We start from the raw sequence: 27,838 nt of genomic DNA on the forward strand, positions 1-27,838 counted from the left end.
GCTTCATGATTTGGACAGCCATCTCTTGTTCCTTTTGTTTTATAGTAGGGTTTGGGTTTTTTCCATTAAAGATACAGTTAGTTTCTGAACTTGCAGTCTTTTCCTACTTTTTAACTGGGCTTCCTGGGCCATTATCTGGTTCTCATTTTTGTGATTAGCCTCTGCAGCAGGCCATCATTACTAATTCGTATTTGCACAGGTGCTTTGATATATTCTACTTGCATATTCAGCTTCTCCCTCTTGGTTATACCTGTTAAAATTCTGTAGCACTCCACCCTGGTTTTGAGTAGTGATTTGAATGGCATTCCTTACAGCCTACACCTCCCTAAAGTTTCTACATTATGTTGACAGATGCACCAATATCTTACACCCCCCAAGAAGCCTTAGTTTAAATCAACTTTTAAATTTGTTAAACTTGAAACTGCAAACTGAAAAGCTGAGAAGTAGCAAATTAACTTAAACTCAGAGTTACTGCTATTTCTTCTTGCTTTCCTAATCACCATCTTATTTTTAAGAGCACTAGAAAGACACATCGATAAGGGCAACAGTATCTTACAAGAATCAAATACACCACTCACACTCCTACATATTTTGTTTACAAGAGACTAGTGGTTTTACTGTTCATTCCCATGTATCTGCAGCCAGGACCCAAGTCTGACCTACAGCTCTTCTCCACTCCAGGTCAGGCCAAATACTTTCATTTCTTAAGGATTTGTGAATGACATCACACCAACTTATGTGAAGAGTGTTAAGGGAAGGATGACCCCGGGGAAGCCCACAGCCACCAGCATCCCCTGCATACCTGTAGCTCTGGCTGGGGCACCTTTGATGCTTATGGTGACCAGCTCCACCACAAGCCCACCACTCCCCCAGCCTCCCTTCACACAGGGCACAACCTACCCCACACAGCCAGCACTGAGCCTGGGACTGCCCAGCCACCATCCCAGGAACAGCAGCACCCTGCAGGCCATAGCAGGCCCAGCAGCTCCTGTTCTTCCAGCCAGCACCCTGCTCCCAGCCAAGAGCTCCCTCTGCCAGCTGTCCCATCTCAAGCACTGAGCAGCTCTGGGCTGCTGCACCCCTACCCACCTGCCAGGCGAGGGAAAGCAACGGGAAGCCTACATGCACAAAAGCATGGTGCCAGGGACACCAATGATGTCTTCTCCAGCAAAAGCCAGCCTGGCCCCATCCACCACAATAGTGCTGCTGCTGCTCTAGGGAACACCACTTAGAGTGGGGGGATCTAGCCCCAGCCCTTATGTTGTCCAAAAAGCGGATTCGTTGCCCGGTGTGCAATAAGTCAATTCTCACACACAGAGGAGAGATACTGCTTTTTATTCAGGCCTGGGTGCTCAGTGGATTTCCACAAATCAAGCACACCTAAGGCCGGTTCTCGTCATATTTATACACAAATGTTACAAATTAGTACACTCCCAGTTACAATGATTGGTTTGTATTTCTTCACTCAGTACGTAAACTAGAACGCACACTCAATTCTTTTCTCCACCTTTATCTTTTGGGTAGGTGGTATAATTTGGGTAGGGGGCTCATGAGTCTGTGGTCACGGAGACCCTGGCCCAAATGACCCTTCCCCTAGTTTCTCAATACTTCTGGCACTTCCATATGGTTCCTCAGGGTCTGTTGATCAGACTAACAATTTATCAGATATGCTTCTACCCCTTGACAATCATGTCTTAACTGATACAGTGTTTGGATAAATATTAACTAACATAGGGGTAGGACTGTACAATAGCCATCCTTAGCAGTACCTAGCAACTATAACTTTTAAATTTGATGCAAAATATCACTTATATAGGGCCAGCAGCCCCTACTGCCCTGTCCAATTGGTTCCGTGCCAGTGACGCCACCAGCACTGATTGGAGCAGGCGGGACGAGGCGCAACTGCTGTGGCCCCCAAGGCTTTAAGAGCCCCGGGGCGGCAGCCACTGCAGTACCTGCCACTGCCGCCAGGTGGTGGCGCCCAGGAGCGGGACGTGACGTGACGTGACGTGACGTGACGTGACGTGACGTGACGTGACGTGACGTGACGTGACGTGACGTGACGTGACAGCCATTGGGTTTCTGCCAGGAGCAGCACCCTGCACTTGTGGGGAGCTGTGCCCGGCCTGCAGCACCTTAGCCTGGTGGCGCTGCTGCTGCGGGGGGTGGGTCTGGGCCGGGCCTAGCTGGCTCCAATGGAGAGGGCTGAGGCCCTCAGCCATGCTGGAGGGGGCCCGGGAAAACGTGCTCAAGGAGGGGCAGAAAACCCATGTGAAAGCCATGAGCTGGTGGGTGTGCACACACCCTGCACTGCCTGAGGGGAGAACCTGGGCTGGGGAGTGGAGCTGGGGGAGTGGAAGGCACTGGTTTAATGTTTGTCTTTGTTCCATACTGTGTGAATTAGGAATTGCATTTTTATTTTAATTGGGAATAAGTTAGTTTTCCCCAGGTTGAAGCCGTTTTGCCCACAATGGAAACTGCCTGCAGGAAACCAGGCACCAGGCTGGGCTGGAGCAAGACCCAGACCCGCACGTGTAGTGGAGCAGTACTCGGGGCCTGACTCTCCATTGACAAAGCCCCCTACACACTCGCTGAAGGGTGCCTCGCTGCCTCCCACCCAACGCTAAGCCTAGAGGATCTCTGAAGTAGGTCCTGACCACGCGGGTGTCTTCATCCCAGCACCATGGACAGGTGAAACCGTAGAATCATAGAATCATAGACTATCCTGAGTTGGAAGGGACCCATAAGGATCATTGAGTCCAACTCCTGGCTCCGCACAGGACCAGCTGAATCAGAGCATATGACTGAGAGTGTTATCCAGATGCTTCTTGAACTCAGTCAAGCTCAGTGCTGTGACCACTTCCTTGGGGAGCCTGTTCCAGTGCCTGACCGCCCTCTCAGTGAAGAACCTTTTCCTGATACCCAACCTAAACCTCCCTTGTTGCAGCTTCATGCCATTCCCTTGGGTTCTATCACTGGTCACCAGAGGGAGGAGATCAGCACCTCCCCCTTTGCTCCCCCTTGTGAGGAAGCTGTAGGCCACAATGAGGTCTCCCCTCAGTCTCCTCTTCTCTAGGCTGAATAAACCAAGGGACTTCAGCCTCTCCTCATACGTCTTCCCTTCTAGACCCTTCACCATCTTTGTTGCCCTCCTTTGGACACTCTCCAATAGTTTTATGTCCTTTTTGTACTGTGGTGCCCAAACCTGCATGCAGTACTCGAGGTGAGGCCGCACCAGCGTAGTGTAGAGTGGGACAATCACTTCCCTAGACCGGCTAGCAATGCCGTGCTTGATGCACCCCAGGATACGGTTGGCCTTCCTGGCAGCCTGGGCACGCTGTTGACTCATGTTAAACTTGCTGTCGACCAAGACCCCCAAGTCCCTTTCAGCATGGCTGGTCTCCAGCATCTCATTGCCCAGTCTGTATGTACAGCCAGGGTTGCCCCTTCCCAGGTGCAGAATCTGGCACTTGCCCTTGTTAAAGCTCATGTGGTTGGTGATTGCCCAGTTCTCCAATCTGTCCAGATCTCTCTGCAAGGCCTCTCCACCCTCAACGGAATCAACAGCTCCTCCCAGTTTGGTGTCATCTGCAAACTTGCTCATGACACCTTCTAGTCCTACATCCAAGTCATTTATGAAAACATTAAAAAGAACTGGCCCTAAAATGGAGCCCTGGGGAACCCCACTAGTGACTCGCCACCAGCCTGATGTAACCCCGTTTGCCATAACTCTTTGGGCATGACACGTCAGCCAGTTGCTCACTCATTGCACTGTTTTTGTCAAACTGTATGCTGGACATTTTGTCCAGAAGGATACTGCGAGAGACAGTATCGAAAGCTTTACTGAAATCTAAAAAAATGACATCAACTGGCTTCCCTTGGTCAACTAGATGGGTGACCTTGTTGTAAAAGGAAGCTAAGTTTGTTAAACAGGCCCTTCCTCTCACGAACCCATGTTGGCTGTGACCAATGACTGCACTGTACTTCAGGTGTTTTTCCATAACTCCCAGAATAATTTTCTCCATAATTTTACCAGGCACTGAAGTGAGACTGACAGGCCTGTAATTACCAGGGTCTTACCATGACCCACTGCTGCCTGCTGCCTCACCAGACTCTACACCATCGTGGGCTCCTCGTCGGGAGGTGACTGCGTGCTGAGCCAAAGGGGCTGGTGCTTGGCACTGGGCTGTGGCAGGAGCAAGAGCCGGAGGGAGCCGCAGCTGTGCCAGAGCAGCGCCTGTGTCTGACTCCTGGGGGATGAACCCACAGCTGCTCCCGCTCCCCTGAGGCCACCCCTGCCCAATGTGAGGGGAGAGGCCTGTGCTGGGCGACTGCCAGGCGCTGCCTGATGCTGCCTGGCTCCTGCCACCTTCCTGGGGGTGGGGGTGCAGCTCCTGCTCGCTGCAGCACCGGGGGGCTCTTGACATGGCTGTAAATACATCGCTGCCATCACTTGATTATAAGTATCATAGTTTAATATTGGGTATGTGTTGAATAATCAATTTACAAGTATTTGAATAATAATGAACTATTAGTTTACAAATATTATCTGATTATTAAACACTTAATAATTAGTTACACAATACTTTCTGCATTTATCAAGTGTAACATCAAAAGTGCTGTTTGGCTGTCTCCTTGCTGAAAAGTGCCTTTCTCCCCAGGGATGGAGGACCCCGTTCAGTCCTGTCCTGGGTTCATCTTTGCTGAGGGCGACCAGGCCAGCGGCGATGTCCCCACAAATTGCCAGGCAGGTACCACACTGGGACACATCATTTCTGCCCTTGAAAGGAGATGGGGAGAGACCTGCTCAGGGTCTACCAAATCCCTGAGGAAAAAGCCGGGCTACCTGTGCTGAGGACGATGCTGCTGCCTGCCCTGCTCCTGGCTGGGGACAGCCCTGCCCATCCTTCAGCTAATTACAGCTTCTGCTCATTATAGCAGTGTGGGCTTTGACAAGGTCGTAAATCAATCACTGTCATAAGAACATGGACTGTCATAATTGTACATTGTCTAAATATGGACTAATGAGTTAATGACTATTCTGGCTGTTGTACACACCTCAAATAAAGAGTTGGACACATGAAGACAGAGTGAAAAGTGCTTTTTCCCCCAGAGACTCTCTCAGGCCTGGTGCCTGAAGGTTCGAGGACCAACACAACCGGACCCCTACCTCCAGCGGGGGTCCACACACCCTGCCTACCCCCCACCTGTCCAGAACCCAATGCCCTCCCACCCCCCTGCACAGATATAGTCGACTCAGTCGCCGTTTCTGAGCCCAAACGTGCAGGACTCTGTCTCTGCCTCAAGCCCCAGCCACCCATTTCCCAGCCCCAAAACCGCAGGACTTTGTCTCTGTTTTCAAGCCCCAGAAACAGCCCCATGAGCCAGTTTTCAAGTCCAGAAGATGCAGGATTTGGTCTCCATGTTCAAGTACAGAAAACACAGTCTGTTTCTGAGCCCCAAAACCAGCCGCAGATTTGGCCTCCCTTCCTGAAGTCAAATGAGCACCCCCAAAACAGCCCCCTCAAGCCCGTGTCCAGGTCTGGAAAACACAAGACGTAGTCTCTGTTTTCTAGTACTGGAAAATGCAGAAATTAAGCCCATTTTTGACCCTAAACCCAGCCAAATGAGCCTGCTTTTGAGCCCCCAGAGCAGCCCCTGAGCCTCCTTTCAAGCCCTGAAAAACACAGGACTCTGCTTCTAAACCTGGAAACCAGCCCACTGAGCTTGTTGCTGTCCCAGAAACACATACCCCAGTTTGTGTTTGAGACCCAAACCCACCAAATGACCCTGGTGTTGGACTCCAAAACCATGACTCAGTCTCTGCTCTCCTGAGCCCCGAAACCAGCTGCATGTGCCTGGTCTTGAGCCCCCAAACCCCTCAGTTCAGCCCAGGGCCGAGTCCCAAAACCCTTGCTGATGCCAGCCCACATGGGGTGTCAGGGACAGGCCTGGGAGCCCTGGGAGGTGCTTGGGAACTGGCAGGGGGGGACCTCAGGTCTGGCCCCACCCCACCAGGCCCCACCCTCACACCCCGCCCCAGTGGTCACAAACAGCGGATGTAGGTTGCCAAGTGCAAGTACTGAATCGTTATTTCACGAGTATTGACTAACAAGAAATATTGAGAGTATCATATAAATACTGAATCAAGAGTTAAATTTTGTTTGAGCTCTGAAAATCACCCTTGGCTCAGTGCATGCTGTCCTCCCACATTTTGGGGCCCAGTGTGACAGCCCTGTTTGTGCACCCAAACCCACATGATTTAGTCCCATTTCTGCCCCATCCCGGGTCCCATGTGTAGTGCTTAGGGACAGGGAGGGGGGCCACCCGCAGCCCCGTGTGCCCCCCACCCCACTCCAGAGCTGGGCTAGGGACCCGCTCCCTACGGAGAGTGCCCGGCCGCCCTGTCGCTGACCCCAAACCCTGCCAGACTGCGGCAAGGGCGGCTCTGCCCCTTCCCCGGGGAGCCCTGGAAACGCAGCTCGGTCAGGCAGCAACACCTCCCTCTGTCCCCACGTCCCGGGAGGCGGCTGCTCCCGGCACAGTCCCTGCCCGGGGCTCCCCACGGAGGGGGGGAGGGGGACGACAGCTCGGCCGGCGGCAACCACCTCACAGAAACGCCGGCCTCAGCCGCCCTCCGTACGGCTAGCCCCAGGCCGCCTGCCCGCCCCCCGTGCCGGGGGCTCTGCTCCCCCGTGCTTCTGAGGCGCGACACCGGCAAGGCGCAGGGGGATCTCTCCAAGCACCCCACAAAAATCCCGCCGCAGGTGCGGGGGTTTGAGGGCCGGTAACCGTGGCGATGATAGCCGGTGCCTCAACTCCGCAAGCTTCGCGGGGGGAGCAGGCGCCGGGCGAGGGTCTCCACCTCCGGCAAGGAGATCACCCGCGGCGGGGCGGGGCTGTGCCGCAGAGCGCGAGCAGGTGACGCAGTCGTGCACGACGGCCGCGGTCGCGGGGGGGGGTGGGGAGGCTCAAAAATGGACCTGTGAGGGAAATGCGGAGTGTTCCTGAAATGACACTCCGCGGCCCACACGTCTGTACAGCTAAAATAAACACGTGTTGTCATCTGTTGTGGTTGCCTCAAACCCGCCGGCAGCAGGAGAAAGGCCAGTGTTCCCCAGCACCCTCCATGCTGGGAGCCCAACTGCTCCTCTCTCCCACATTTCGTGAGGAACAGCTTCAGGCAACAGCACTGCTATTGTGCCCTGCCCTCCAGGAGCGGGAATGCGGGCAGGGCGCTGTCCTGTGAGGAAGCTGTGTAATGGCGACCCCCTACCAGCTGGGGATACGTACTTTAAGAACAGGAGCTACCATGCTGTGGCCAGATCCCCAGTTATGGGTGCCTTGAACTGACCCATCAGCACTACCCACCTGTGTGTCTGCCACACCACTTTGATCGTGGGGGAATGAGCAGTTTGTGCTCTCCTGTATGATCTGTTGCTCCCTGGTGGGGAGACACTGAACAGCTGCTGGATGCTTACAAGGAGCGCCCTAAGAACTTGTGAGTACAGGTTGCCTGTGTGCCTTGTACCCCTTCCTTACCAGCTGCCGCTCGGCCCTTGTGCCTGGTGCTGGTTCCTGGGTCTCTAGGGTCATAGGGTCGTACCTCTCTCTGCCCTGCAGCTCAGGGGTCAGCATCTCCAGGAGCAGCTCCAGGGGCTGCCCATGACCTTTCTCCTGCCTCTTGCACCCCCAGGGAGAAATTGCACCTCCCCTGGTAGGGCTGCTGGGGCCTCTGACCTGGGACTTGTTGCTCACCTCGGGAGGGATCCCTGGCAGAAGCCATTGAGTTCCCCCTCCCCAGGACATCTCCCTGTGATGGTGGGCAGCCAGTGGCTGAGGGCACCAGGAGGCCTTAACTGCCCTGAGCAGTCTTGCCTGGTACCTCCTGGTGCTTCCCCTCTGGGGTAGGGAAATGGGTCCAGACAGTGACAGGATTTGGCCAAGGGCCTGGCTGTGCTGTGCTGTGCTGTGGGGAGCCTGGATGGCTGCCCTGGGCTCTGTGGCAAGTCAGCCTGGGCTGTCTCAGCTTTGGGAGCCTCAGTTAGTACTAGTCTGTAGCTGGCCTTAAAGGCTCTTTCCTCCACTGAGTTGAGCAGCAGTTTCATGAACTGAGCTGTGTAGTATGAACTTGTGAGCTTGAGGGTTTTTTGGTTTAACATATACTTGTTTGCATACCTTTGTCTGTGCAAGTCCTGTATAACAACCTCCTGCATGGTCCTCTGAAGTTGGGTGCTCCGGCATCTCCATGTGCTCTCAAGGCAGCACTGATCTTCATGAACTCACTCAGTGTTGTTGTCAAAGAACAAGTATTGCAGATAAGCAAACATGAGCGGGAAAGCTTCTAAATCCATTAGCTGCACAAAATATAAAGCCCCTGTACACACAGTAAAAGGATTGTGTCTTCTGTGATCCTCTAACTGCCAAACCAACAGTGCCTTTGTGTTTCTGACGAGCTGGAGCAGGACTTACGTTGCTTCTGCCTCTGATTTCTCTCCAGGTGGTGAAGACTTTTCTCCACCAAGGACAAGCCACAGACTTCATGATCACTGTCCTGCATAACTTGCGGTATGCCAGACTGACGTGTGTGAGGATTCTATGATCACCTTTCTGGTGGAACATAGAAGTGAAATACTGCAGGAGACAAGAGGCTTCTGTTTGTTTGATTTTTTTCTTTCCTGCTGATGAAAAGCTTTTACTGACGTGGGGCAGCCTGGCCACTGTTGGCAAGGGGCTCTGCATGTCCTGTAAAACTGCCAAGGGGGTGGAGGGAGATGTGGGAAACTTGCTTTAGTGAAAACTGTTCCTCTGACCTCAGGTGAGTTAGGCTGACAAGATAATGGAAATTAGCTTTAACTTGTCCTTTCTAGTGGCCCAGGAGGCAAATTGTGCTTTTGGGAACTATTTCTGCAATTCTTAGTGTGGAAAGTCTTGTTATGGGAGTAACTGGGACTTCTGGTAGCGTTGGCCAAGTTTGGAAAGGTTTGTATGGCACGACCAGTCACTGAGGTGACAGCTAGTGTGTGGGACTTCAGTTCATCAGCTGGGGGAAGAACTTTTATGAGCGTGCAGTGCTCGCTTCTGGTAGCCTTTTGCTGGCACTATTTTTCACTGTTCCAGAACCTTATCTGATGAGAAGGTAAAAGCATCTTTCTAGAAAGTAACTCCTGGGTGACCTGTATTTCCCCCCCTTTACTGAGGCTATTGGAATAATGTAGCTACTGAACCTTTGGAGCAGTGCAACTTCTCTGCAGACCGAAAGCGATATCAGTTATTTCAGAATTAAGATAGGACATGTGTTTCAAATGACACAAGCACAGAGCTTTTGACAGCAGCAAAGCTTACATTTGATTCTGAAGATAAAATCACTTCAACTTTCAAATGGCTGTTGTAACTTTCACCGGAGAATTTAATATCTACCAAAGGCTCTTGCAAAACCTTTAAGGTGACCTGTAATGAAAAACAAAATTGCAGTTCTGTTGTTGAAAACTTGATCAGTTAGGAGGTCTACTTCTTGCTTGATTTCCCACCTGCCCCTTTGTCCTTAAACAAAACCTGAATGACAGTTCTCCTTCCAACAAAAGAAATCTTTCCATCTTTAAGACCAAAAGGTGCAAGTATCTTTTAAGTGTGTACTTTGAAAGTGGTGCTTATCATGAGCTGTGTTTTCAGAGCTTTCGAAGTACAGTATCTTATTTGCTGGCCATTAGTCTTGCATGCTTGAAATCTGAAACAAGTAGTGCAAGTTAGTACTTTTTGAAGCTGTTCCGTAACTGGAAGGGAACATGGAAGAATCAGCTGGCTGGAAGAATCAGCTGCTGACTGTGTATTGCAGTTTGGCATGAGAGTTCTTGCTTTGAGTCAGCCCAGCCTCCTTACATGCACTGTTGAGACCTGCTGTGTGAAACGCAGCTTGGGTAGGCATTGATCAGACTGAGAGCACTAAATGAATCCTGTGAAGTTGCATGGGTATTTCTTTTGGTCGCTTGTGCTGACAACTGAGCTTGAACCCAAGATGTGTTGGGCTGAAGTCTGCAGAGGCACTGGCTGTCGTGTCCTCCCTGTGAGTGAGAAATAGTGCCATGCTGAAGAGCTAAGGATCTGAAAAGACATGGCCGATGGGATGATAAAGGAACAGCTGTAGAAACTAAGGGATGAAATGTTATTATTGGTGCTTTTCAGCATTAATAACATCTCAATCCAGTGATCTCTCATATATACCTGGGAGTAAGATGCCAAATGCCCCTGTTATCCTGGATGTGTCAGAATGAGGGGAGCATCAAAGGATGCAGATATGGAAGAGGTGAACGGACATTTGCTGCTGTTATGCTACTCACTGGTCCCTGACTGTCAGGCCTACCTGCAGAATACTTTCCTGTCTGCAAAAGTGCAGTAGTGAACTTTAAGTGGACAACTGGTAATTTAGAGTGTAATTTATAGTGTTTTCACATCCCCTTAGTTTTAGGTTCATATAAAATGTCTTGTTTATTTTCCTGATTATTCATTTCAACTGTACATATGATTAAAAATAATGAATGGTTATTAATTTTTATCGTTAGTACTATCATTACACCTACTCATATCCTTTGATATTATTGCAAAAATTATCTTTAATAGTTTTAATAGGAGCTGTTCCCCCATGCTAATGAGGATATAAATCAAAGTATTAAACAAGATGATAGAAAGTACAGTTTTGGACTATACTCTGAAATCAAATCCCCTCTGTGGAGTGGATAACTTCAGGTTTTGCTCAGAAGAATAATGATGTATGTCTCTTCCATGTACTTACACGAGATGGGGTTTAACAACTTGACTGGCATCAATTAAACTGTCTGTGGCAGTAGGGAGACAAATTCAAAGGTAGGAGAAAGCAGCTAGGATGTTGCATTGCTGAACTCTCTTCTTACTTGGGTCAGGAGGTTTTATGCCACTGGCTGCAACAAGGTGGGGTATACTGAGTACTCTGGGGAATCCCACCTGAAGGACATCAGTGTGAAGTACAGAGCAAGAAGCCTGTGGTCTGATACTGAGGAGATATCAGTCATTAAATTCCATAGGAGCATGCAGTAGAGTTCCCTGTTTACTTACTGGGATGCCTTCTCTGTTAAAGCTGAGATATGGCAAAAAGGAATAAATAATCTCTCTGATACAAAGGATGTCTTCTGAACGTGGTAAACCATCTCTGCCCTCTTATTGTCCTCTGTTGCTATGCTGCTTGTAACAGAGTGAAGCCTAGCAAGGATATGGTGCTGGCAACAGATCAGAAATTCAGTCTGGCTTCCTGTGCTTTCCTGTTTTATTGGGTGTTTCACCCAGCTCTAGTTAAAATGCCATTAATTTTTGCAAGGCTTTTTTTTTTTTTTTCCTCCAATGAATATTGAACTAAAGCTCACTTCATACAGCACAATGCTCTTGCCAATATGAGCAAAAGCAATATAGCAGGATAATACTTTGGCATGTTTTCTGTATTCCTAAAATTTCCTGTTCGGAGTTGAGATCCCTGCTTTAAGAGCATTGCGGACTATTTGCTATAGATCCTGCTAATGAAATGTTTTCAGATACCCAGTTTAAGCTAATTGTTGCTAGTCTTGTCACAGTTTTTGAGGCCAAGGACATTGCTGTGCTGCATAGGGGAATCTGTTAATGTATTGAATTAAGCTGCTAGAAAGCAAAAGGGAAGAAGTACAAAGGAAACAGAGTTGTGCACCTAGCCTATTGCTGACCAAATACTCTGAGCAATTGTGGAGTTTAGTGACTTCAGGTGGAGTCTGCTGGCTGCATCTCTGAGGTGTTGGCTTTCACCTCCATTCTGTGGTGAACCCCTGTCCTGGGAGGACAGCAGTGATGGCTAGTGGGTAGTACGATAGCTGAAAATTGGACAGTGGTTTTGTTTGTGTGGAGTGGAGAGTAAGGGCTATCAAGGAACTTCTCACAGTAAGAAAATAAGGCAGCAAATGAAGTTGTTGGGTGGAGAGTTTAAAAATATTTTTTATTTGTAGTGTTTAATTAGCCTGTGGACCTAACTGCCAGAGAATGCTATGGAGGGTATTAGTAAAACTTCAGAAAGGTTAAGTCAAGTTCATAGAATCATAGAATGGTTTGGGTTGGAAAGGACCTTAAAGATCGTCTAGTTCCACCTCCCCTGCCACGGACAGAGAAACCCTCCACTAGACCATGTTGCCCAAAGCCTCATCCAACCAGGCCTTGAACAATTCCAATGATGGGGTATCTGCAACTTCTCTGGGCAACCTGTTCCAGTGCCTCACCACCATCACAGTAAAGAATTTCTTCCTAATATCTAAACTAAATCGACCCTCCTTTAGCTTAAGGCCACTACCCCTTGTCCTGTCACTGCACACCCTGATAAACAGTCCCTCACCAGCTTTCTTGTAGGCCCCTTTCAGGTACTGGAAGGCTGCTATAAGGTTTCCCTGGAGCTTTCTCTTCTCCAGGCTAAACAATCCCAATTCTCTCAGCCTGGCTTCATAGGAGAGGTGCTCCAGCCCTCTGATCATCTTCATGGCCCTCTTTTGAACTCGCTCCAGCCGGTCCATGTCCTTCTTATGTTGGGGACCCCAGAGCTGGACACAGTATTCCAGGTGGGGTCTCACAAGAGCAGAGTAGAGGGGCAGAATCACATCCCTCAACCTGCTGGTCACACCTCTTTTGATGCAGCCCAGGACACGGTTGGCTTTCTGGGCTGCAAGCGCACATTGCCAGGTCATGTTGAGCCTCTCATGAACCAACACCCCCAAGTCCTTCTCCTCAGGACTACTCTCAATCCATTATTCACCCAGCCTGTAGTCGTGCTTGGGAGTGCCCTGACCCACGTGCAGGACCTTGCACTTGGCCTTGTTGAACTTCATGCGGTTCGCACGGGCCCACTTCTCCAGCCTGTCAAGGTCCCTCTGGATGGCATCCCTTCCCTCCAGTGTGTCAACCACACCACACAGCTTGGTGTCGTCAGCAAACTTGCTGAGGGGGCACTCGATCTCGCTGTCCATGCCGCCAACAAAGATGTTAAACAGCGCCGGTCCCGGCACTGACCCCTGAGGAACGCCACTCGTCACTGGTCTCCACTTGACCAGTTGACCACAACTCTTTGAGTGAGACCATCCAGCCAATTCCTTATCCACCAAGTGGTCCATCCATCGAATCCATGTCTCTCCAATTTAGAGACAAGGATGTCATGCGGGACAGTGTCAAATGCCTTGCACAAGTCCAGGTAGATGATGTCAGTTGCCCTTCCCTTATCCACCAATGCTGTAACCCCATCATAGAAGGCCACCAAATTTGTCAGGCACGATTTGCCCTTAGTGAAGCCATGTTGGCTGTCACCGATCACCTCCTTATGTTCCATGTGCCTGAGCATAGTCTCCAGGAGGGTCTGCTCCATAATCTTGTCAGACACGGAGGTGAGACTGACCAGCCTGTAGTTCCCTAGGTCTTCCTTTTTTCCCTTTTTAAAAATGGGGGTTATGTTTCCCCTTTTCCAGTCAGTGGAAACTTCACCAGACTGCCACAACTTCTCAAATACGATGGAGAGTGGCTTAGCAACTTCATCTGCTAGTTCCGTCAGGACTGTGGATGCATCTCATCAGGTCCCATGGACTTGTGAACCTTCAGGTTCCTTAGATGGTCTTGAACCTGATCTTCTCCTACAGTGGGAGGTTCTTCATTCTCTCCGTCCCCACCTTTGCCTTTGGTGACGGGTGGTGTGGTTAGAGCACTTGCCAGTGAAGACTGAGGCAACAAAGTCATGGAGTACCTCAGCCTTCTCCATATCCTAGTTAACCATGTCTCCTGTTTCCTTCTGGAGAGGGCCCACATTTTTCCTAGTCTTCTTTTTATCACAAATTGTGTTGGTTTTGTGTGGCAAGGTTTTGGTAGCGGGGGGGCTACAGGGGTGGCTTCTGTGAGAAGCTGCTAGAAGCTTCCCCTGTGTCTGATAGAGCCAATGCCAGCCGGCTCCAAGACGGACCCGCCGCTGGCCAAGGCCAAGCCAATCAGCGCCTCTGTGATAACATATTTAAGAAAGAAAAAAAACCACTTAGAGAGCGCTTTCGCAGCCAGAGAGAGGAGTGAGAAGATGTAAGAACATCTGCAGACACCAAGGTCAGTGCAGAAGGAGGGGGAGGAGGTGCTCCAGGCGCCGGAGCAAGATTCCCCCTGCAGCCTGTGGTGAAGACCATGGTGAAGCAGGCTGTCCCCCTGCAGCCCATGGAGGGAGGATGAGGGGCTGTAGAGATTCCACCTGCAGCCCATGGAGGACCCCACGCTGGAGCAGGTGGAGGCACCTGAAGGAGGCTGTGGCCTGTGGGAAGCCCAGGCTGGAGCAAGCTCCTGGCAGGACCTGTGGACCCGTGGAGAGAGGAGCCCACGCCAGAGCAGGTTTGCTGACAGGACTTGTGACCCCGTGGGGGACCCACGCTGGAGCAGTTTGCTCCCGAAGGTCTGCACCCCGTGGAGGAGACTCACGTTGGAGAAGGTCATGAAGGACTGTCTCCCATGAGAGGGACCGCACGTTGGAGCAGGGGAATGATGAGTCCTCCCCCTGAGGAGGAAGAAGCGGCAGAAACACCGCGTGATGAACTGACCGTAACCCCCACTCCCCGTCCCCCTGTGCCGCTGAGGAGGGGCGGAGGTTGAAGCCGGGAGTGAAGTTGAGCCCAGGAAGATGGGAGGGGTGGGGGGAGATGTTTTAAGATTTGGTTTTATTTCTCATTTCTCTACTCTGTTTTCCTTGGTAATAAATTAGATGAATTCCCTCTCTAAGTTCGGTCTGTTTTGCTCATGATGATAATTAGAGAATGAGCTCTCCCTGTCCTTATCTCGACCCATAAGTTGTTTTTTTTTTCGTTGTACCTTTTCTCCCCTGTCTAATGAAAGAGGTGAGTGATAGAGCGGCTCTGGTGGGCACCTGGCCCTCAGCCAGGGTCAACCCACCACACAAATGTACCTATAGAAGTTTTTCTTGTTGCCCTTGATGTCCCTGGCCAGATTCAATTCTATCAGGGCTTTAGCTTTCCTAACCTGATCCCTGGTTGCCTGGACAATTTCTCTGCATTCCTCCCAGGCTACCTGCCCTTGCTTTCACCCTCTGTGGGCTTCCTTTTTGTGTGAGTTTGTCAGTGAACATGTTGAATATCCATTAATGTGGTTAATGCTCTAGATGATAAAATTTTTCTTGGGAACACTCATCTCTTACCTGTCAAAGTAGAAGGATGTAGTGAGGTCAAGATCTGTATTGACTCTTACTCTAAATAGTTGCTAGATAGAAAACATCAGTTAGCTGGACTTCAGTCTGATCCAGAACAAATCCTCATAGTTTCCCGCTCCTAGGCTTTGAGGACAACTTGCTCCTCAACAATTTAGGTGCCAGCCTTTAGGTGGGTAACTGAGAAAATAGCCTGAGCTAGATCCTACCCAGAATTGCTACCAACAGTGCTGGGAGGCAAGAGGCTATTGCAGGGAGGGTGACCACAGCTAAGTGACTTGGCTGGGGTCATGTTGCAAGCCTGCAGCAGTCAATTTGAACCTGGGTCCATGGTGCCGTGAGGCAGCAGGGAATATGCGCTTCGGTCCTTTCAGTCTGCAACCCGCTCTATTGGTCCATGGTAAGTGCTGCCTTTACACTGGTATAAGCCACATCTGTGGATAAACACTTTTAAATCTACTTGGCTTTGATAATGGATTGTAATTGATGCACATCTGAAAAACTTATTTTTAAAGTTATGCAACACTTCTGCATTACTGTTGGTGCTTTTTTGCAAGAGATGATGAAAACTATACCAGCAAATGGGGGGAATTACAAATGCATTTTCTCTTTGACCTTAGTAAATGAGGTCTTCCGTGCCAGTCATCTTTCAAACTACTTGATTATATATCATCTTGTGTCTGTCCTCGTTTGAATAGCAACAGCTCCCTCTAGCTTGAGTAAACAATGGGCTGTTGCACATCAACAGATGATGCTATTTTCTTGTTTCCTGCCCAGTGAAATTCATGCTCTCTAGATATGTTCACAGCTTAAATGGATTAACTTTGAGATGGTTTTAGATTTTCTTCATATATTTTTAGGAGTGTTGTAAAATTTTTGCTATTGCTGCAACTTCCAGTTTATGAATGGAACAACTGTTTTAAAAAAGGGAAGTGGGGGGGACTTGCATTAGTGCAGGAGACTATTTTCTGTTGAAAGGGAGCTTTGAACAACCCGTGAATTACTGTCACATTGAACATGTCTCTGGAGATTTGAGAGTTTTATACCCTCTTCCAAAGTGCTGCTATTGTCTGTGTAACAAATGTGAACTGAACTGTTCTGTTAAAAGTAAGTCATGCACACTTAAGAACATAATAGTAGCTCAGCATTAACAATGCTGCTACATTCATTTCAGCAAACTGTTATTGTAGTACAACTGAAGCTCTAGCAAGCCGTTTGTGGCGTGATGAAGGCCTAGCATGCGATTAAAGGCGTGCTATTAACATTTCTTAGCTCTTTTCTTGCCTTGACTTTTGTCCTATATCAGGGTTTTTGATCACAATCTCAGCAGTGGACTTTACTACATAGCACTTGAAGGTTTCACAAGGCTGCCTATAATGGGTACATCATATCTCATCTGGTATTTGCTGCAATAGGTAAAGGAGAAACAATAGCCTGGCTGGGGTTTGTTTTGACTTAAAATATTTTGCTCAAGAACTTCCTTTCTTTGTTAGTTTTTTTAACATATGAAAATACCTAGGGCTCCAGCTCCAAAGCACAACACAGATGATGGCTTAATGCATCTCTACTACTGGGAAGGTGTTTGAAATGCATTAGGCTGAGGGTGTGTTCAGATGACAAGCCAAAAATTGTTATTGTCCACCACAGGAAGACAGCTTGTGAGGGTTTGTGGGAGATGTAGTCCAGCCAGGGTGCACTGGATTCGTCCTTTAAACCAGCTATGGTTCCTGTGAGGTTTTGCTGCAATCTTTCTGAGTAAGTCTTTCAGTTCTAGTGTTTAAATCTTTGAGGGATTTTCCTTGTAACATGGAATTCCCAAGTGGATGGGGGAATAAGTTTTTCTGTTAGGTTACTGCTGCCTCCGTACTGAATAGGAACAAGATAACTTCAAGTGTTTTCCCCAAGCAGCCAGATAATAATAAACAAACAAAAAAAACCAATAATGAAACCAACAATGTCAATTTGCTGCTGTTCATGAGTTCTGCTTTTGGAGTGAAATACCAAGGCTGTCTTTACATCTGTGTTCACGGTCAGAGGTGTAAGAAAAGTTGCAATGAATGTGGAGTTGTGTTTTGTGGCATGGCTCAAACAAGTGTGTGTGCCTATGCTCAAGAAAAATCTTGTATAAGAGCAGTCATTTGTAGAGTCCTCTAATCTTTCATGGTTCATAACCAGGCCCAAGGACTGGGTTTTAGAGGCATGTAACTTGTGGAAGACAAAGTTAAAGCTTTGTCAGGATCAGAATGTGCTCACAAATTTTGATAGTGTATACCGTTAGCTACTGAAACTGGTTTAGCACCCAAGTGTCTCCTCAGAGATGGCAGTCCCACTGTGGATGTGCTTGTTGGATGTCCCCTTCTGGATTTAACTCCTATACTTCAGACTCTCTAAATATACATATCAAATAAAACTACTCTACATTTAAAAGGTCACTTCAAATTCATGATGCATTTTTCTGTGGTTAATAAAATATGAAATTCTTTCATATGATAAAATATTTCATGTTTTTTATCTTCCTTCAGTAAATGTTGTCAAGCTCAACAAACATTCTTGAATGAAAAACAGTAGCTTCTGTGGGTTGAAAAAGCCTAAACAACCCAAGTGTACAGCTCACTAACAGTCCACTCACTTAGCCCCAGGGTACATGGCTAAATTATTAACGTAGTCATTGCTGACTATTCAGTCAATGGCAAATGCCTGGCCCTTCAAGTGCCTTGGCTCTTCTGTTTATTTTTTTGAGGTCTCTGCTCTGTCCAGTCTCTGCTTGCCAGGAGGATGACTGCAGTCCAGCTGGCTGGCTGTGGTCACATCACCCTGGTCACCCCAAAGTCACTGTGAAAGGCTGCTAGTCTCTGCTCCCTGTGTGCTAGGTTGAGCTGAGCCTGAATCCGATGCTGTACCCATCAGCCAAGTCTAGTGTAACACAGGGTATGCTCCATTTAGCTCTCTAGCAGGGACAAAGATGTCTCAGATTGTTCCCTGTAGTCAAAATACTCATTTCACTGGAAATCTTTCCTGAAGATGTACAATTTTTCACAGTGAAACTCTCCTTAATGTAAGCTCTATCTTTAGAGAGCTTATTTTGATGAAACAATGCTTATTATAGATAAAATAATACTAACTAGCCTTGACTAGAAAGGGAAGTGTTATTGTCTTAAAAGAATTCTGCTCCTATGAAACTTAGTTATGCTTCACTCTGCTAAAAGTTGTAATGTAATCTTGCCCAAAGAAAAACAGGATGTGGTGACTGCAAGACTGTATGTTTATATGTAAGAAATCATCCTGTTGTCAGTGGTGTTGATAACAGACCTGCTAGTTAAAGCAGGGGGAAGTACATGAACGGCACCTAATTAATGACATAATGAGGGCGCTTGGGCTTGGTGAGATATTCTGTGGTTAGTTGCATGCCCACTGTAGGAGAAGATCAGGTTCAAGAATATCTAAGGAACCTGAAGGTGCATAAGTCCATGGGACCTGATGAGTTGCATCCGCGGGTCTTGCGGAAACTAGCAGATGAAGTTGCTAAGCCACTTTCCATTGTATTTGAGATGTGGCAGTCCGGTGAAGTGTCCACTGACTGGAAAAGGGGAAACATAACCCCCATTTTTAAAAAGGGAAAAAAGGAAGACCCAGGGAACTACCAGCTGCTCAGTCTCGCCTCTGTGCCCGGCAAGATCATGGAGCTGACCCTCCTGGAGACTATGCTCAGGCACATGGAACATAAGGAGGTGATCGGTGACAGCCACACGGCTTCACTAAGGGCAGATTGTGCCTGACAAATTTGGTGGCCTTCTATGATGGGGTTACATCATTGGTGGACAAAGGAAGGGTAACTGATGTCATCTACCTGGACTTGTGCAAGGCATTTGACACGGTCCCACGCGACATCCTTGTCTTTAAATTGGAGAGACATGGATTCAATGGATGGACCACTTGGTGGATAAGGAATTGGCTGGATGGTCGCACTCAAAGAGTTGTGGTCAATGGCTTGATGTCCACGTGGAGATCAGTGACGAGTGGCATTCCTCAGGGGTTGGTGCTGGGTCCAGCAATGTTTAACATCTTTGTTGGCGACATGGACAGTGGGATCAGCCTGATCCCCTGGCTGTCTTGCACATGCTTGGTGAGCGCACCCAAGATGAACTTTTCCATAACCTTCCCGGCACCGAGGTCAGGCTGACAGGCCAGGAGTTTCCTGGATCCTCTTTTGGGCCCTTCTTGTAGATGGCGTCACATTGGCAAGCCTCCAGTTGTCTGGGACCTCCCCTGTTAACCAGGACTGTTGATAAATGATGGAGAGTGGCATAGCAAGTTGGATCCCATCCAGCCCCATAGACTTGTGAGTGTCCAGGTGGCATAGTAGGTCGTGAACTGCTTCCTCCTGGATCATGGAGGGTTTATTCTGCCCTTCATCCCTGTCTTCCAGCTCAGGGGGCTGAATGCCCCAAGGGCAGCTGATCTGGCTATGAAAGACTGAGGCAAAGAAGGCATTAAGTACCTCAGCCTTTTCTTCATCCTTTTTTTTCTTCATCCTTGGTGGCCATGTTCCCTTCCGCATCATCCGATGGAGATTCCTTTTGGCCCTCTTTTTGTTGTTGATGTATTTGTAAAAACATTTCTTGTTATCCCTTAGAACAGTGGGCAGATTGAGGTCTAGCTGGGCTTTTGCCTTTCTAATCTTCCCTCTGCATTGCTGAGTGAGATCCCTGTACTCTTCTTGAGTTGCCTGCCCCTTCTTCCAAGAGTGGTAAACTCTCCTTTTTTCCCTGAGTCCCAGCAGAAGCTCCCTGTTCAGCAAGGCCAGTCATCTTCCCTGCCGGTTTGTCTTACGGCACATGGGGACAGCTTGCTCCTGTGCCTTTAAGACTTCCTTCTTGAAGAATGCCCAGCCTTCCTGGACCCCTTTGCTCTTCAGCACTTTCTCCCAAGGGACTCTCTCAACCAAATGCTTCCCTCATGCTCATTTGATGATGAACATAAGGGAGCCAGGATGAACTCCTCTGTCCCTTACAAAAGACTTTTGCAGTGAATGAGGACCAAGGGCACTAGAAGGGAAGGGAGGTATGTCCAGGAACAATGTCTGAGCTGGCCTTTTAGAGCATCTCCTGGCTGGTGCCACCACCACCAGGGTCAGTGGCACACAGGTGGCAGGCAGCTATCCAGGCTCATCAGCTGCTGCAGCTAGCAGGGAGGAACTGAGCTAGCACACAGCCTGTCTGTCTTCCACCTTTGGGAAACACCCAGCTTTTGACTTCCAGCCCTACGTAACGGGGTTCCCACACACAGCTGGGAGCACCATGTGAGGCACAAACCTTGAGTGAGGTCTAAACTGAAGTAATAGCCAGAGGCCTTAACCAGTCTCTGGTTACTCCATGAGTGCTGCCATTGTCCCTGGCCTTCTGTCTACTCATCTGCACCTGCAGGGTTGAAAGCTGTAAAGAAATACTGTTCAGTCTGAACCAAAAAGTACAGCTGGGCTTTGTGTGCACAGAGGGCTTTATAAAGGTCATGAATTGAGCTCTTGTGCCAACCTTTTTTGTGATTTACTTCTCATTGTTTCTCCAGGAATTCCTCCTCTGAATTGCCATCTGCTAGCTTTTTTAACAGGGAGTTCTGTGTTGCAGGTTTTCTATCAGTGAATGTCTTAACGCCTTTGTGCAGGAAAGCTGGACCATTGTGGGGGTCTGTCACTGCCTCCATGTGTTGCTAAATCTGCTGGAGTCAGGCTGGAGAGTTACCACTTGGTTTTTGGAGGGGAAGCACCTATCTCCAAATAGTCTGCAGCACTGGGTGTAAGCTAATTCTGGGACAGCAAGGAAATCCAGGGTCTGAGAAAGACTGTCAGATCAAACACAAATTAGTTTGTTTTTACAATAAATTCTATGGTTTAGGTCTGTGGGGAGTTCATTCAGACTCATTCATAAGTCTTCTGTTACCAGTTCTGAGCATATTTTGAACCGCTTTCAATCTTGCTGTGAAAAAGGATTAGGCACAAAAGACCAGCTGCAAAGATGCTTCTTCTGGTCACTTGTTATAATTTGGGTTTACTGCTGTGCTCACTCCTGCAGATAGCTGATGTAATAGACTGACATGGTTCTGTCTCTCACTTTAGTAACAAACACTATAAAATGCACAGGATGCTTTTGATTGGTAGCGATGTAGTTATGGCACATGTGCAGCCTTCATATGTATTTCTTTCAAAATACTCAAAGTGATTAAGTCACGCTATTGGCATTAGAAATTTTTCATAATTTTAGTGTTGGAGGAAACCAGCATCTCCTTCTGTGCAGAAGAGCAAGGGAAGCTTCTTCTGTTGAAACTCAGCCAGGTACTGTTTCTGTTTCGGAGCTGAAAGGCATCGATTGTAAATAGAAGATTGTTACTACTGCTTTGTGGTTTCAACTATGGCAGAAAAGCAAAGGCGAGGCTATACAAAGCAGGAATCCTGGGGAAGGATTAATTTGCCCATCTGCGGGGCAAATGTCTAAGTAATGGTTTAAGCTCCCTCTGATATGATAGAGTGGGTTGTCTGTGAGAGGCGCTTGATTTATTTAAAATAACTGGCTTAGCCTAGATGCCTGACTTTTAGCCATTCAGTGTTGGTTAAGATGATTCTCTTCTGCATATCTACATTAAGAAGCAAGCTGTTGATTTTTTCAGTTTTCTGGTCTTAATAATTACAAGATTTCAAATGATACTCTAGCAAAAATAGAAATCAGGGTGGGATGTGTGCACTCACCTATCCCTTCCTAATGCCAAAGCCCACTTTGCAAATGCAAGGCTGAGAAGATCGGTGAGGTTTGGGTTGTGCTGAACCCCAAGAAAATACTGAATGTTAATATATTTGAATAGCGAAATGCAAGGCAGAAACATTATTAAATAATGACAGGTGTTTGGACAAGGTAATTGGTGATCCTCAGGGAAAATGTATTGCATCCCCTGAATGTCAATAAACCCCACTTTATCTGTGGAGGTTGGAGGAATCAATAAAACCCAACATCTCCTTTGCTTTTGTTTTTGACAGGTGGTATCTCATCTAGTGCTTCCTCTGAAAGAGTCAGAGCCCTTTGCCTTTTGTATCTCCTGGGGTCTCTGAACTCCAGTTTGTCCCTAGTTTCCTTGCACAGACCTGTTTTGCGGCATGAGTTAATATGATGCTGCTTGGTCCCCCAAATGTCTAAATTTGTGTCCCTCAGATTCACTTCCCAAAAGATAGGCTATTTCTCAGGAAGCTGTGTTTACCTTTGGGAAAGAACTGTAATCTGGAAGTGGTATTTGCAGTTAGGCACTCTAGTATTACAGAAAATTGGAGGACAAATTATAATCAATTAGCTGCCATCTATCTGAAAATCCGATCTTTAAAATTAAGGACTTTTAAAAACATCTTTGAAAAGTGAGAAAGGTGATATGGAAAAAATCTAGGCTGCCTTTTTCTCTTGCACAGGTTTGCTTATTTAAAGTCTCTCCCAGAAATCCAACAAGAATAAAATGACTCTAAACAACAGGGGACCTATGAAGGCTTCTGCTGACATTGATAAGATCACATTGTGTCCTTAAAATGAGCATGAGGAGCCAGCCACAGGCTTGACATCTCCTGTTTTAAAATTTGTTTTAATACAACACAATAGATTGGAACAAGACAACCCTATAAACAGTAAATGTTTAGGTGTGATAGTTGAGACAGATTAAATGAGGCTTTGTACACAAATAAGGCCACAATAAAGATGTTTTCAGTTCTTGGGTTTGGGTTGGTTTTTTGCTGTTTTTTCTTCTCCCAGTTGACATGGCTTCATTCTTCCAGATTCGTAAAAACTGAAGCTGAATCAGGACCTTTCTGGGTCCCCAAGATCAGCCTAGAACTGTACGTTGTGGCTGGCTGTGCAGAACCTTCCATATCATTTTTCACATTATTCCCCCTTTACCACCACAATTTCACTTTCCAAGGCAGAGAAAACTTCGTGGAGCTCAGGTTTTAATGCATAATGTGACCTTCAAAGTCCAAAAGAAGCATGCAGAAATCAAAGGCTTGACATGAAGTGATTTGATTCTGCAAATAGCAATGCAGTTGGTTCTTCCATTGAAGAGTCTGTGTTGCCTTTAGGATTTACTGTAATCAAGACAGCCACTTGCTGGATATTGATAATTTAGCTGCTGCCACTCTGGAAGAGGTAATTCACTAACCACTGTATAACAATTTTCTCAGGAGTTGTTCCCCAGCTGGCAACCTGCATTTCTCAAAGGGGTTTTTTCTTTCAGTTTTACATATGTTAATATATATTATTTTTCTTTTGCATAAAATCCCCAACAGCAAGTGGAGTTTTCATGCTGGAAAGCAGTATTTCCATTTCAAATAGTCACAAATCCACTTTTTGTGAGAAGGCAAAGCTAGGAGCATGGCGCTATTCACATAGCTAGACCACTGAACAGACATCTTCCTGTGCTTGCTAGGCAAGACTGGCTGGGAGGGAGTGACAACATGGAGCTGATGCTACGCAGAGCTGCCTGCCTCAGAAAAAGAAATCCTAAGGTTAGCAATTATGATACAACCTACCCAAGTCCCTATAAGGAATGGCTTTTATACATCAAAGTCTGAGAATTTCCAGCCTCATCAGAATTTTTATTTTAATGTTGTTTTCCAGCATTTCTATGTCAGGTGTATTGCTGCATATGTCAGATTGTCTCTTGATTCCAGTTTTGTCAGCTATAATCTTGTTCCACAGGGCCAGGGGTAAGTGCCAGCCCTGCAGCATATGAGTTTACAACTCAAACAGGAATTGATTGTTGTAACTTAGCTGTCTACTCTGGCAAGGCGAGCTTGTCCTTGAGTAAAGCATTTCTTGAACATATTCTAGTATCTCCAATGGTAACTGTTCTAGGGGCACTGTGGGGCCCAAGTAAAGCCATGGCATGCTGCTTTCTTGGCACACCTCTCCTCCCACTGGCAGTAGGTCAAAGAGACCTCTATAAAGAAAGATCTACTTGTTGCAAAATACTCCCTGGTGCGGGAAACTGTATTTTGTTAGCAAGCATGTCTCACCCAACCTGTGTGTTGGTTGCCATGGGCGGAAGGACTTGCTGGGCTTGGCTGCCGGGGGTTGTTTCTTTCTTTGCAGTGCTCTGTCAAGTGCAGGGCCCTGCTGAAAGGCAAAGGCCCCCAAGCTGCTAGGCAGCAGCATCTTTTTCCATGCCACATTTTCAGCATTTGCATGATTTCTGGGAGGAATAGAAAGCTGGACTGACACAGTAGTAAATAGGCAGGATCCAGGCACTGCAGCAGTGGGGAGCACTGGAGTAAGTCTTACAAAGAACAGGCAAGTCTTTGCAGGTCTGAGGTACACACCTGGTAAAGCAGGAAATAGCTCTGTAAAAGCCCAGTGGACTAGCTATGGTACCATGCTTAAAAGGCCCCATGTTACTCCTTGAGATTGCCATGTACCTTTGCTGTCCTGCCTGGTCTGGGGAGAGATGTGAGAGACGTGTTCCTGCTTATAGTCAGAAGTGCCTCTCCTGTCTGAGGTGGGTGAATTCATAGCTCTGAGCGATGTGCTAAGGCAGAGTCCTTAGTCAGTTATAAATCATTTATACTTTCTCAGTCCTGTGCTTCCCAGACCTCGATAATTTCATTGTTCCAGCTGAACAGGAGTTTTATCTTGTTAAATTCAGGGAGTGCCACTGATGGCAGCAGTCTTTTATCCTGTCCTTCTCATTTTCTGCCAGACCCATAATGAATGATTAATCTCAGTGTGTTGCTAAGGGTGCAACTACCTGTTTCTTTTGCCTGTAGTAAAATATAAGCCATTTGATCTGATTGTGCAGCATCTGTATTTGGAATTTTTTGCCATTTCATCTCTTTTATATTGTGAACCCACTTAAAGATCTGTACAGTAACTCTGGAAAATGTAATTTTTCCCCTATTGTCCCTCTTTATTTTTAATGAATTGATTTCACTATTTCTAATGCACATCAGCTTGTGTGCCTTTACCATCCATGCTAAGACTCAACTTTATTGATTCTGAATATACATTCCACTAGACTTCATGCTTATTGTCAAAAATCAAAGCAGCCAGATACATTTCTGGTCTACAAGCCCAGCTTTTCATGGAGATACAACTTTAAAAATCAAATCTCCCCTCTCTATTCATGGTCTAGAGCAGATCCTCCATGGGTGTAAATTGCTACAGCTCCATGGGGCTATTCAAATGGACACCAACAGGGGCTGCAGTCTTCCAGAGCAGCACATTTTCTGACATATCTGTATATTGGAATCATGCAAGTCAAACAGTACTTAAATAATTCAAGAGTGTGGAAACACTGTGCCCATTGATTTATCCTCTTTCCTGAAGTTATTTATACTAAATTTTTCTTGCAATGTTCTTTTTGGGTTGGAATACTGAAAGCATAGTAAGATGGAAAATGAGTTGTACAGACACATCTTCATAGGAAGCCTGATTGCTGTTATGCCAAGAGCAGCTATCTTAATTTACTAATGTATCATTCACTTCAAAATAACCCTGTAATTTTTATGTTGCAAATTCAATACTTGCTGTCTAATATTGCTTAAACTATATTGCTAGTTCTCAGGACTAACCTTACCATAATAACGATATCTAATACACACTTGTTTAGATAGCTTGAAAGTCTAGTGGATTTCTTGCACCAACTTAACAGACACATTGTTGACTGATTTGCTGCAGTGTGGTTTGTCACAGATTAGCTCTTCAGATAACTCGGGCTCAGACTTTACAAGCGGCCCTGAAAAGCCCAATGACTATGTAAATGTAATTCTGCAGCCCAGTTGAATCTTCCTGTCTTCAGGAAAGGTTACAAAACCAAAATGGTCACAGTTTTTTTACTTGTTGACCCACCTCCCCAGTACAGTGACTTGCTAGCGTGTTATTTTGCTGCTCTGGCCTTATTGAAATGCTGTCTCATAAGCCGGTGGTTTTTAAGGCCAGGGAATGTGTGGGGATCTTCTCAGTAATGGTGGTGTGAGCTTTTGTTCATAGCAACTCACCTCCTGTCTGTATAACCACCCTTGGCATTAGTGATGCTGTTTTAGAAATGTGCAGCTGATGAAATGCTGAGCTGATACACAGTTTTCCATCAGTTATGTTCAGATAGTATGGATGACCTCAGAGGTATCTACTCATTTTATGGGCGCCCTACCTTTGAAGTCATTAGTGCTTAATTTTCACTGCTGCTTGCACTCAACAATGTTAGTAGTGGCTTCATGAATTACTAATGTGGTGCTTAAAGGTGAAAAGTAAAGACCTCATCAAATTCTGGATATTTGCATATATATTGCAGATAATTAAGTATCTGAGAGGCAATGCTTTTTTCTTCTCTCCCCCTTTGCTGTTAGGGTATTCAATAAGAGAGTCCATTTAATACCTTTTGCTGCTGAGGATTAACCTTTGTTTAATGCTGTCCAGTCCTATATGGTATATCACATGCTGCATTAACCCTCATTTGCAAAGTAGCTGCTTGGGTTCTGTTGTGTTTACACTGGCAAGCTCGGAGAGGTAATTACAGAGCTCCTTTGTTAGAAATTAAGTGCTGCAGATGAAGTCTTTTCCAGTAAATCAGAAATCACGTGTAGAGTTCAGTTTAAGAACTCGGGGACACCATCTTTTTCTTTTCCCTCTGAAATTCTTCTCCATCAAATCAAAAGCAGTTCTTCAAAGCATTGAAGTGTATACTTAGCATTACACTCTTGAATTCAATAAGACACTTCTGCCTTTACTAAACAGACATGTCTTTAAACAAAGCACTTAAACACATGCTTAATTAGTTATTGAGACAAGAGGTATGCTGTATATATACTGTTCTCATTATAAAAAGGGGATTTTATTTTTTCCTGGTATATATGACCTCTTTAAGGCAGGAAACATGCTTCTAGCTTGAGTGATGGCTTTTTTCTTTTTCAATGGCATTTCAATTCAGTGTAGATAAAAATGATGTTTTAAGAATGAGTCAAAGGTTTAAATGCCTGTTTTGCCCAATCCCTTTTGAAACCCAGTTCAGACATACAGCTTCTTTGAAATAAATAATTGTGCCAGAAGCTATGTTCATCAGAAAACTGTTTTTAGTATCACCTGCATAAACGGAATCACAGATGCTTCAATCAAGGATGATTTTTTTAAAGAAAGGCTTGAAATTGCCTACTCTGCAGCATCACATGCTTGCCTGTAATTTAGTGCCTTATACAATGGAGTATCACAGGGATTAGTTTCTTCTGGAATGTAGAAATGATTAGAATATTAAAAATCCATATACAATTCCCTGATTTTTTACAGAATACTAAAAGTATTTGAAAAATGCTTAAATTATTATAATTCTGATAATCATGTTTGAGACATTCTTTCTGTCTTCTATTGTACAGTGTATTTTTTCTTTTTTTTTTTCAACCCAGCATAATAATTTAAACTTCAGGTTATATATTATTTGGGGGTTTTGAAGTTGGGGTGCTGCTTTGCTGTGGAGGATCTGTCTAGTGTCCAGTGTGTGTACCTACTTGGGTACAATGCCACAAAACCTAAAATGTTCTTGATTGTGATGTGTGGAGGTTGTAAGCACTGCAATCAATTGACTGTAAACACCTGTTCAATGGTAAGCATGTGA

Source organism: Balearica regulorum, chromosome 4 (genome assembly GCF_011004875.1).
Source record: "Balearica regulorum gibbericeps isolate bBalReg1 chromosome 4, bBalReg1.pri, whole genome shotgun sequence".
Classification (NCBI taxonomy): Eukaryota; Metazoa; Chordata; class Aves; order Gruiformes; family Gruidae; genus Balearica; species Balearica regulorum.